Source organism: Crocodylus porosus, unplaced genomic scaffold (genome assembly GCF_001723895.1).
Source record: "Crocodylus porosus isolate Cpor-Errol unplaced genomic scaffold, CroPor_comp1, whole genome shotgun sequence".
NCBI classification, from domain to species: Eukaryota; Metazoa; Chordata; order Crocodylia; family Crocodylidae; genus Crocodylus; species Crocodylus porosus.
Window position 1 is genome coordinate 49426641 of NW_017728907.1, and position 11911 is coordinate 49438551.

At 45.3% G+C, this 11911-nt stretch overlaps 1 protein-coding gene across 1 annotated transcript in view; it reads right to left on the minus strand.

The window, feature by feature from the left end:
• The window catches only part of TRABD2B (TraB domain containing 2B), a 406241-nt gene that overhangs the window by 47945 nt on the left and 346385 nt on the right, over positions 1–11911 (minus strand). The gene's annotated exons all lie outside the window — the stretch shown is intronic.

Consider the following 11911-nt stretch of genomic DNA (forward strand, 5'->3'; position numbering starts at 1 on the left):
CCTTGCACTTGTCAGTGTTGAATCCCATCCTGTTCTCATCCGCCCACCCCTGTAACCTGTCTAGGTCCGATTGCAGCCTGTTCCTCCCTTCTAGCGTGCCCACTTCCCACATCTTAGTGTTGCCTGTGAATTTGAACAGGGCACTTTTTACCCCCTCATCCAAGTCGCTAATGAAGGTGTTGAACAACAACTGTGGGGGATTGTTCATGACTATGGGGAGGGGAGTGTCCCGGGCCTGATCCAGCCTGAAGGGCTGGTCCCATACCATTCATTTGGGCTTTGGACTGGTCCCAGGCAACTCCCCTGGCCCCTGGAGCCAGTTGAGTTTGACACCTCTATCTTAGGTGCTTTTTCTATACACACATATAGGATAAAGTAAGACTAACTAGTGAAATACCTCCCTCTACTTAGGTGCTTGTGCAATATCTCACCTTGAAATGGTACCTCTGAACCTGGGATGGAGGTTGGAAATTAAAATCTCACTACGGTTTGCAAGTATCACCAAATATTTTCCTAGCTCTTACAGACTATACAGATTGAGGTGACCACCTAGGGATTTTCTGATTCTGCTAATTTCTCCTCCCTAATAATACATATCACCCACTTCTTTAGATGTAAACCCTTCTGCAGGATCTGCACATCCCCGCACTTTCTTACATCAAGCTGTCCCTGGTACAGTCTCCGAGGAATACATGCACAAGATTTGCATTGAACTCCAGGGACAATTCACATGCCTCTGTTTGTTTTGATGCCCAATCTGCATGGGTCAATGCTGGGATTTGTATAAGACAATAGTTGTTTGCTTGAGGACATCGAGAGGCTCGTTTGAACGTCTGGTCTTGCACATTTGTTGTGCTTCAAGGTGTCAGCTCTGAGCACGATATCAGGGATGAGGGCCACACGCAATGAGGTGCTAACCACCGTAAGGAGCCAACCTTTATTGTGATGCATTAATTCAAGGGGGGATTATAAACAGTCAAGGAGGGCAAGGGATTCTTTAAGCCTAGATTTTAAATATCTCCACTGCAGGCTCATTGTACCCTAATTGGGCTTCAGCATCAGAGTTAACCTCCATTGCAGCTCTGGCTTCCCCGAACACGTGAGCTTATTTCAACCCATGACCAAGTCAGTCAATGGCTTGTTTTGCCTCTGGAAATTGGTGAGAAGGACACATCTAAGTAAAGGCGGTATGAACCTCTCTCAGCCAGTTGGATTGCATCTTACATTCCAAGGGCCTAATAAACACGGAGACACAAAGATGTGGGTACACAAAACTATTACGCTCGAGGAAAATATCTCCGTTTCACTGAATAAGCCAGCCCTTGCTAAATGGTGCTGGCATGTACACGGACTGGAGGATTTAGCAAATATAAATGCCAACAGAAACCAGCATCTTTATAAAGTCTAAGCGGCAGCCCAACTTAGTCCCTTGTGATTACAATGCTGGCTATACAGACGTATCATTTTTCCTCAGTGGAAAGGGAGACTGTTTATTTGGGAAGCATTTCACGTCAAGGACAATAGGCAACTGTTTGGTTTTCCACAAATAGGCTAGTGTGCGACTTCCTCACTGTCTCTCAGGAAAACTTTGGAGCACAGACATGTGTTTCCAGTGGGGTTTTTCATGTAAAGTAGTTAATACTCTGAACCCTTCATCCTGACTTATTCACTCTTCCTCCTTATTTCAAAGTGCTACACGCCACCGAAACGCAGTGGGGTTCATCTCTGTGAATATGCACTTTGATGACAACAGGCTCCAGATTCATATCAGCCATTCAAAAATAAATGAAGAGGCCTTGTCTCGACAAAGGTATTTGTGTGGCTGGCTTTACTTTGGCAGAAGTAGTTCTGCAATATAAAGTCTGGGGCAAATCCAGGGGGAATGTAATGTAGCTGTTAAAGCGCTGAAGTGGAGATCAGGATTCTGGGGCCTTGCCTGCGCCTTCACCACTGAGATAGTGCATCGATGCATGCAAGTCATAACGATTCTGTGACTGCATACATTACAAGGGGGTTAGAGGAGACTTTCTTTTACAAGAGACCTAGATGGATTAAAGTTTCATTCCTCAAAAGGCCCTGGCCAATTGAGAGCGACAAACAGGGTCCAGAGGAGGCCACTCGCATGATTGGGGGCAGCAGGGCAGGCCCTACGAGGAGAGGCGACGGGACCTGAACCTGTTCAGCCTCCACGAGAGAAGGCCGAGGGGGGATCTATGGCCTGTTACAGACTAGTCAGGGGGGACCAGCAGGCATTGGGGGAGTCCCTGCTCCCCCAAGCATCGCCAGGAGTGACCAGGAATAACGGTCACAAGCTGGCAGAGGGGAGATTTAGGCTAGACATCAGGAGGCACGACTTCACGGTCAGGGTGGCTAGGGTCTGGGACCAACGTCCAAGAGAAGTGGTGCAGGCTCCTACCCTGGGGGGTTTTAAGAGGAGGTTGGATGAACATCTTGCTGGGGTCGTTTGACCCCAATACTCTTTCCTGCCATGGCAGGGGGTCGGACTAGATGATCTGCTCAGGTCCCTTCTGACCCTAGAAGCTATGAAACTATGAAACATGCACATTTACACTGATATGGCCTTCCATAGAGCAGACTGCAGGGCTGATACGTGGGTACCAGAGAGACGCTGTTAGTTGTGTTAGTTTGAAGTCAAGTAGAAGGTGAGGTAGGTTTGCACTTTATAGACTGACCAAGTAGATCAATTGATCAATCGATCTATCTATCTATCTGGGGGCCAGATCCAGTCTGCAGAGCCATATCATCTGGGCCCTGGTCCTGGCCCAGCATGGAGCCAGTTTGGGACCACCCCCTGCATGCTAGATATAGATGTCTATAGATATGTATATCTATAACAGCTAGATAGATAGATAGATAGGTATAAGAGAGAGAGAGAGAGAGAGAGAGTACTTGTGCACACAAGCTATTTATATGTATATGCACATACTTTGGTTAGTGTATAAGGTGAAAATCTACCCTGCCTACTATGGGGGTACTAGCCAATATTTAACACTCAGATTTACAAAGCCGCCTTAGAAAACTGAAAAATTCTCAAGCTAAAATAGTTACTTTGCTTCTCTGTTTTAGTCCATAAAACAGAGATAATAACCCTTGTTTGCCTATCCTAAGGGGATTGTCGTTAAGCTTAGTTCACACGTAATTGCAAAGACCTTTTAGCTCCTAAGTAAGGAAATCAAGCCAATAAAATACAATTTGGAAAGAGGTGGTAAACCTAATTCAATCATGGGACAGGGGTTGCCAATAACTAATTGTAATTACATGTAAAGAAAAAAAAAGGTCATGAATGTATATAGGGCTGTTATGTAACTCCAGCACTTTGCAACCACAGAGTACATGCTGCAACTGGAAGATTTGTTTATAATTTTTCCTTAATGCAGCATGGAAGAAGTCACAGGGACAGTGTCTGTGAACAAGACCTAGGAGGCTGGGATTGAAGTGACTCTCTAAACCTCTGATACATAATTGTGTCTAGCGTGGGATTCTCGATAGCACACAGCCTTACCCTGTTTTCCCACTGAAACCAGCCAAAGCACTAAATGACAGCAGCAAGGTAAGGTTGATGCTGAGACTACTAAAAACTCTTCCTCCTATAGTGATTCGTGCTTTATTGATTAAGTAGATGGACATAGTATATGGGAGCACAGCTGGTATAACCCTGTCACAGCTCCATTCACTTCAATGGGCTCATGACAATTATGTCAGCTGAGAATCAGCCTCGTGATATGCATCGCATGAGCTTAGGGTTGGCCTCATTCAAGCAGTATGACTGAAGTCAATGGGATTACTAATAAGAATAGATTCGAGCACTGGGGCCAAGGGGAACAATTCCGTTTCCATCAGGCCTTCCCAACCCTTTGCCCTTCCTTTTCACAGAAAATGAGCACACGCTAATCCTGCCCTTGGATTGTTGTGACAGAACAATGGGCTGTAAGAAAATCCTTTCCATATTGTGCTTGTCAATAGCTGTTACTCAAGTGTTCAGATACATCCCTATTAAGTATCTGATTCCTTTCACCAACCCTTTTTTGTTGCTGTTGTTATTACACAGACCCCGTTCTCCATTCTCTTCGGTTTGGAGGACACACAGAGTGCAAGGGAAAAATGTGTGTCTCGCCGAACAGACTGATGCAAATTCATTTTGCAGGGAAAAAGAGAGAGTGTGCAAGAGAGAGAGACTGCCAACTGAGTACTCTTCACAATTCAAGAGCGATGAAGTATTGACATATGGATTGAAGGACGTGTCTTCTGAGACACTGGAGGTTGCCCTAATGCACAAGGAAGGGAGAAGCTTCTTTCCTGGGCAGGTCTGACTTGGCTACGATGATGACAAAAGACAGGAATTTAATCCCTTGAAAATGGAAAACACATTGGCCTGATGTTCACTTGCAAACAGTGTGAAGGCTGTAGTGCAGGGTGAACCTCAAAGGGCTCTGATGACAATATTAGCTTGTAGCAGGTTGGATGCTTCTGAGAGCTAAAGCAGGGTAAGCTGTACACAGAAAATAATTGACTGGATGGACATGCTGTTTCCATATTTCACAGGTTCTGTGGGAAGACAGATTTCATAGACATTAGGGCTGGAAGGGACCTCGGGAGATCATCGAGCCCAGCCCCCTACCCCAGGGGCAGGAAGTCAGCAGGGATCACAGGATCCCAGCAAGATAGACATCCAGATGTCTTTTGAAGGTGTTCAGAATAGGTGCTTGAGTAGGTGCTTGATTGTTAATCAAAATGACTCAATTGTCATTTGAAACCCCAGCTTCTGCTTTATTTACTGCTGCTTTATAGATTTCATAGACATCAGGGCTGGAAGGGACCTCGGGAGATTATCGAGTCCAGCCCCCTGCCCCAAGGGCAGGAAGTCGGCTGGAGTCAAAGGATCCCAGCAAGATAAGCGTTCAAACGTTTCTTTAAAGAGTCCAGAGTAGGTGCTTGCACCACCTCTGCGGGGAGTGTATTTCAGGCCTTGGGGGCTCAGACAGTAAAAACATTTTACACAGCTCCTAGTTAAAAAATTGCTAATTTAGTTCTAAGTCACTATGTGGAGACCTTAATTTGTACAAATCAGCACTTACCCCTAAGCTTACCTCATTAAGTACTCTCCAATGCAAGTGTTCGCAGTTTGGGCCTATTGGACAGGTCATTTAAATCACCTGCTTCTGTTTTTGGATGACTCTCAATCACACCTAGAGACTTCATCTTGTCCATGTAAGTACCCGAACACTTTGATGAGTGTGACAATATATTTTTAGGCTTATTCATGTTTAGAAACATGAGCATTTTCATTGCTGCCCGTCTCAGGAAACATTCTTGTGAACTAAACTTTACTTGCAGGGATGGTGATGAACAGGGAAACATGGAGAAAGGACCTCACATCTGTTTTTTCTTGTTTCTCTCTTAGGACATCACGTGCGCTATACAGACTTCTGCATTTGTCATGTATCATCATTACCCAGTACCTACAATTACACTAACAGCTTAGCAACTGGCTTGATGGCTGCCAAACACACCAACAAACACCACTGCTGAAGTTAAAGCCGTTAGCTCTGAAAGAAGAAAAGCTGTCAGGTGAAATGTGTGAGGCCTCTCGGCATGGCAGTGTGATAATGTAGGTAGAGAAAGTTGACACTGGGCCGACTGAGTGATGGCAAACAGACCGCAGGCTTCACTAGATAAACAGACAGCCTTTCAAACCACATGATACCACTTGATACCTTTGTCCCACTTGAGCTGGTACAAAGTGTAACAGCACATTAAACCCACTGATGTCACCCCAGGCTGAAATCTTCACTCCACGGGAAAAGTGGAGCCTGACCGTAGACAGGGCAAACTCCATCGCTGACCCAGCTTCGGTTCTGCTCCGGAAAGAACGAGGTTGTGTATACGGGACTAGTTACCTGGACCGCATTTGACCCAGCGTCTCCACGGCTATTAGTCATTCAGATTATATTTGCACTGTAGTTACTGCTCTGATTGTAGCTTCTGTAGACATACCTGAACCAGCCTCAAACTGGGTAGCGGGGGAATTGGTACCAGTTTAGGGATCCCCACTGCTTGAAACACCTATCCAAGAAGCTGGGAAAAATGAACTCTGGGCTTTTGAGGCTAAACTGCTTGCAAGATCAAGGGTAGGTCGTTTAAAGCTAGTAAAGAGTGCCCACATATGTCCACACTTACAGTAAGGGCTGCAGTGCAGACTGCATGACATTGATGCCAAGAGCATCACAACCAGGAGCAGATGACTGGGATGCATTTCTCAGTGGTGATCTCTAGAGTACCACAAAAGTGGTCAGACAGAGTCTCCTTACTGACTGCGTCCTCCTTATTGAGAAGGCCAACAAAGCTAATGGACAAATGCCAGCGATGGCACTGCTACATGTGACGTGGCCATCTGTCCGATGGGAGGCAGAGCAATGCAGCTTATGCAGGCCACTAAAAAGCCATCTCATGCACGTGATCCAAAGCGAATGGAAAGTCCTGGGAATCTGTCCATTGACTTCAACGGGCTTTGGACCAACTTTATGTTCAGCTCCTATGGAGCTGCACTGGTCTCCTAACAACAGTCTTGAGGTGAAAAGGTGAAAATATCTGCATCCTCGCTGGCTGGAATGCAGAACAGAAAAAACAATCAAAATATCCAGTGAAGTAAGGAGGCCAACATTTCATTTTGAAACAATCAAAATGAGCTCTAGCCGTATGACCTTTTTCCATATGTTTCCAGGGCTCTATGAAGTGCCTAAAATCCCATCAGCATGACAGGCCATGAGCCAAAAAGCTTTTGGAGCCTGGGAACAAGGACAAACAGGCCACCTTGGAGGAAGAGCTTTCCGAACTTCTGGGATCCTGAAGACCCATAAGGCTGAGAGCCCAAGAGTGCTGGCCATAGAGGAGTCCAGCTGGTGGGCTGCCAAAGAGCAAGGGAACCTGGAAGTCTAGGTTTCCACAGCAGTCACCCCAGACAAGCCCCCCTAGATCAAGGGAGATGCAGAATTTGAATGATTTCCCCCAAAGTAAAATAGAGGTTTTACACTAAAAGCGAAATTTTCCCAAGGGGGGGCTAGCAACTTGGAAATTGTGTATTAGAAAATGAATCCAACCGAGATGTCCCAACTCTCTCTAGTCTTTTTGGGTCACTGGCGTCAAGGGCTCATTTGCAGAATTTTATGAAGCATCCTTTTAAATTTCAGTCTTTCATTAGGTATCCTCTGTTTTACAGGTGACATAACGGACCTAAAGACACACTGGCTATTGCTTGGATTAAGTTGCAGACTGGTTAAGTTTCTATTGAAAGCGTCTATTGAAAATGAACTATTATTTCTGGCAATGATGTTGAAAGCTTTTCCTATTTTTTTTTTCCTCATCCATTTAGGGCTGAGCAAAAAGCAAAGAATCAGAAATATGTAAATCATAAAGGAGGATATGTTTATGGACACATGGGAATTCCCTGGACATATTTCTGCGGCAAATTTTGAAAGCATTAAAAATTCATATTCGATGATTTCCGAGAAGGGACTGTACACGCACATCTTATCCATCCCTGAAGACCTCTCACTGGAGCCACTGCCAATGATAGATATCCTTGTGCAGAAACAGTGAATTATTGCCTTGCTTCTCTCATGTCCTGACTTTGAGGAAGTCCCCTACATCCTGATAGTGAGGGATGTCCTGATGGCCCGGGGTACGCAAACACCCAGAACTTCCCAGCAGCAATAAGAAAACACCACAGCGCCTCAACACAGAAGGTATTCAAGATGAAGAAAAAATTGTTTCAGGGACAGCTAACACTTCAGGTTAATATTTTTGCCTGTTCTTTCCTTACCTGAACAAGCTCGCTCATTCCCAGACAAAAAGGATTGAACCTACACATTTTCTCAAATTAATTTTGAAAAATATTATTTCTCCCAAGCCTTAATTCCTAGTTTTGACTAGAAAGGACTAAGTTATGTCAGCACCAGAATCAGCAGCAACTGCGGGGTCAGCCCACAAAAAAGGATCCTCTATATTGTTCTGAACACCTTTATAGATTTCTTCTGGGACAGCGATATGACCCCTCGGTGTATTCTGTGCTGTTCAAGGTCACACAAATTGTGTGTGTATTCTCAGAGTGTATTTGTATCGAGGCAGCAAGTCTTAGGCGGGGCAGACTCAGTGCCACGTAAAAAGGTAAGTAAATCTGCCTCTCTCAGACACTGCAGCAGTCCACAAAACCAGCCATCAAGCAAACTAGCTTGCTTGCTGCTCAAGGTCATCAGCTATGCTGCCATAGTGCCTTTTGACAATGGACCGTATACTCCCCCAGATGTAGCACAGGCATATTATCCTCCTTGCTGAGCCTGTGCTCAAGTCAGTGCATCTGCTCAGCTTGCACGTAACAGGTATATTCAAGAGCAAAATGCAAGCGGTGTCTGTTTTACATCTGTTAATCCTATACAGAATGAGGGACTTCTGGGCCACACCTGGGACTGGCAGTAGCAGCAAGAAGATTAACTAATAAAATAAATTGGCAGTGGGAAACCCAAGGGCCTTGTTAGGATCACAATGCAGCCCTTGAGGGGGTAAGAAGGAAGAGGCTAGAGCCCACTGGAGTAGGATGGCATTTTCAAAACTGCTAGAGAGGATGAGGTTTTAAAGATTTTGATGCAGAGAAACACCATGTTGGGTTTCCAAAAAAACCCCACCTTTGAAATTCTGGGCCTACCAGATTAAGGAAAAAAAGCCTTGAAAGTACGAATGGGTCAGATTTTACAATAGCACCTAGTCACAAAAAAAGGTCGAAAGTCCCTTTATTGACAAGAGCATGTCAGCAGTTTAAAAGCACAACTCCCATTGTCTTGTTTGGCATTTGGGCATCAAACCTGATAAGATAGTTCATGACCCCATTTGATGCCTATCTGTGTAATTAGGAGCCTCTCCCCATTTTGTAAATGCAGCTCTTATGCCCTTTGAATGCTCCCTCCTCAAAAGTTTTAACTTCTATGTAAAAAAAAGAAACAGAAAAGATCAAACCATATTCTGAATGCGCAACAATGCAAATAAGCATTTTTGAAATTATTCTTGAATCAACTTTTGCTTTTTTATAGCACGAAAACATTTCCTGAGTATATTTGCTGGGTGAGCTAGCGCAACGTTTGAATGTGATTTGATTTCTGTTTGGACCTGATCGCGGGCCCTAAAGAGAAGCAATGGGAAATGGATGGCTAAACATAAATCTCATTACCTTGCCCCATGATAACAGCAAACATTTTGGGCTTTGGCCTCTGTTCAATGAGGAAGGGAGCACATTCCGGAGCAAATCAATGGTTTTCTCTCTCTCTTTCTCTGCTCCTTCAGAAACGGAGCAGGGATAAAAAAAAAAAAAAAAAAGGTTTGCCTCATCCAGATTCCAATGAGTTGAACAGATCAGAGGCCGCAGCTGCTGCAAATTTAATTTGAAACAGCAGAGCTAAAAGATCAATTCAGGAAGCACCTGTGGCCAATGATGACTCTCTATTGTTCAAGTATTCTCAGAATCCACTCTGGCCTTCAGCCTATGCCAAAGTCTGACGTACTGAATATGGCCTTACAGGCCAGCAAAGTGCACAGTAGTGCTTATTTCCGTTAAACGGCCCTGCCGGGTACTATATTTAATATGACATGATTGCTGAATGGAAGACTATAGGCAGTGCTTTTATTTTTGCCCTTAAACTCTTCGGGCTCTATTATAGAAATTAATTACTAGCCTTCTGTGCAGGCCCACTGCCCAGCAGGAGCAGCAAGAAGAAGGCCACATCCTTCTTGCTGTTGTATCTTGTCATAATTCTGGCTGCTTTGACCCTTCTGAGCAAAAAAACACCACTCACTTCATTTTGCTCGGGGTGCTCAGAGAATGAAATCCCAGCCCCAGTGACATCTGTGGGACCATATTCTGAATGCATTCTCCTTCCCCACCTCCCCAAAATCTTGCCATTCTCTTCCTGAAATTGCCTGGTATGCCAATCCAGTGGAGGGTACAGCATTCACTTTCTTCTGTGACTCTTCAGCTTTCCTTAGGAAAATGCTGATTCCACAAGATCACACCTGCCTCATCATTGACATGCCTGTCAATCCCATCCCAGCTTTTGACAGAGAGCAGGCAGGTGGGAAGGCCAGGATTCAAGGATCATCTGCACTAAGATCCTTGCTCTGCCTGGCTACCTCAGCTGGTTAAAGTATGATGCTAATGGGCGTATGTACACACCACGTTTTCTGTCCATGTGTGCACTGCAACTGCATGTCTGTTTGCATGAGTGGGATTTCCAGATGCTTTAAAAGTCTTTCTTGTGCATTAAAACAAAATTAACACCAAGGTTACGGGTTACAAGCCACAAGATCTTTCTTGCCTCAGGCAGGGGGTTGAACTAAATGACCTCTTGGGGTCCCTTCCAATCCTGCTTTTCTAGGATTTGCCAGATGACTACTAGGCAACTGGGGGGGGGGGGGCTGCATACCAAAAGAACCTGCAAACTCCCAGGGTCCCCTGACCCTAGCAGCCCCTCTCCTTGGCTGCCTAAGTCCTTGTCTGTCTTATCACCAAGCATCTTTTTAACAAGAAGTGGAGATTGTATTTTGGAAACACTGAAATGTTCCAGATATCCAGTTCCCCTCCTGGCAAGACACCAGGTCCCCAGGCTGCTCAGTAAGATGACCGTCCCAGTGGGGCACTGGCCAGCCAGCGATCAGGGGAGCCCAGAGAACCAACTGAACTGGGAAGGGAGGAAATCAAGATTTTGAATTTTCTTTGCAATTTGGGATTCTTCATCTGGGTTTTTTTTGCATTTTTGTGGGATGAACTTTCCATTTCCAGGTCAGGCCTATGTGTACAGAGCCTTCCCCCACTACCCATTCTGTGGCAGCCAGCTCTGAAACCAGGGCAAGCAGGGAGCCGTCCTTATGCAGAGAGGAAATTAAGTCCTTCATGGTCTCTGTCACAGGATGTGCTTCTCTGCAACATCATGTTACAACCTATTCATTGTCTGGTGTCATCACTTCTATGGGCTCAAGACATCCTTGCATTTATCTCCTAGGATGTATATAGTTCAGAGTTCATGGCTGAATTTAGGCTCTGCTTTTTGGATTCTCCTTGTCATGCTGCTCCATTCCTCTGGTATTTTTGCTCACACCCATGATCACACTTGGCAGGCTTTTCCAGAGGGAATCTGAGTTTATTCTCACCCTCCTGGCAACTCAAACAGATATCAGAGGCTAAGAAATGTTGTAAGCCCCTGGGATGATTCCTTCACACCGAAGCTCACCCCACAAAGGCTGTCCCATCAGTGACAATAACATGCTGCTAATGACAATGGCCTAGTATGAAAAGGCAGCACAATAGTTCAGTGGCATCTACATTACTAGCACTGCTCTGTTGCCCAGCAGTAAAGCCCCAGGGAGAGGAGGAAAAGCATCGGAAAACCTGTCATGGGAGAAGCTGATAAGGATAGTGGTGTTTCTGTTTTTATCCAGGTATTCCAATCTGATGCGAGTCAGCTTCTGGGATGGATGTTACCAACCAGCAGCAAATTGCTGGTACAGTTCCACATGCTTCATGTGCATGATAGCTGCTACTGTAGATGTCTCCCAAGGAAATCAATGCCTGTAATGTTTCATAGTTTCATAGTTGTTCAGGTTGGAAGGGACCTGAGCAGATCATCGAGTCCGACACCCTGCCATGGCAGGAAAAAGTACTGGGGTCAAACGACCCCAGCAGGTGATTGTCAAGACTTGCCTTAAAGCCCCCCAGGGTAGGAGCCAGCACCACTTCTCTTGGAAGTTGGTTCCAGATCCTAGTCGCCCTGACCGTGAAGTCACACCTCCTGATGTCTAGTCTGAATCTCCCCTCTGCCAGCTTGTGACCGTTATTCCTGGTCACTCCTGG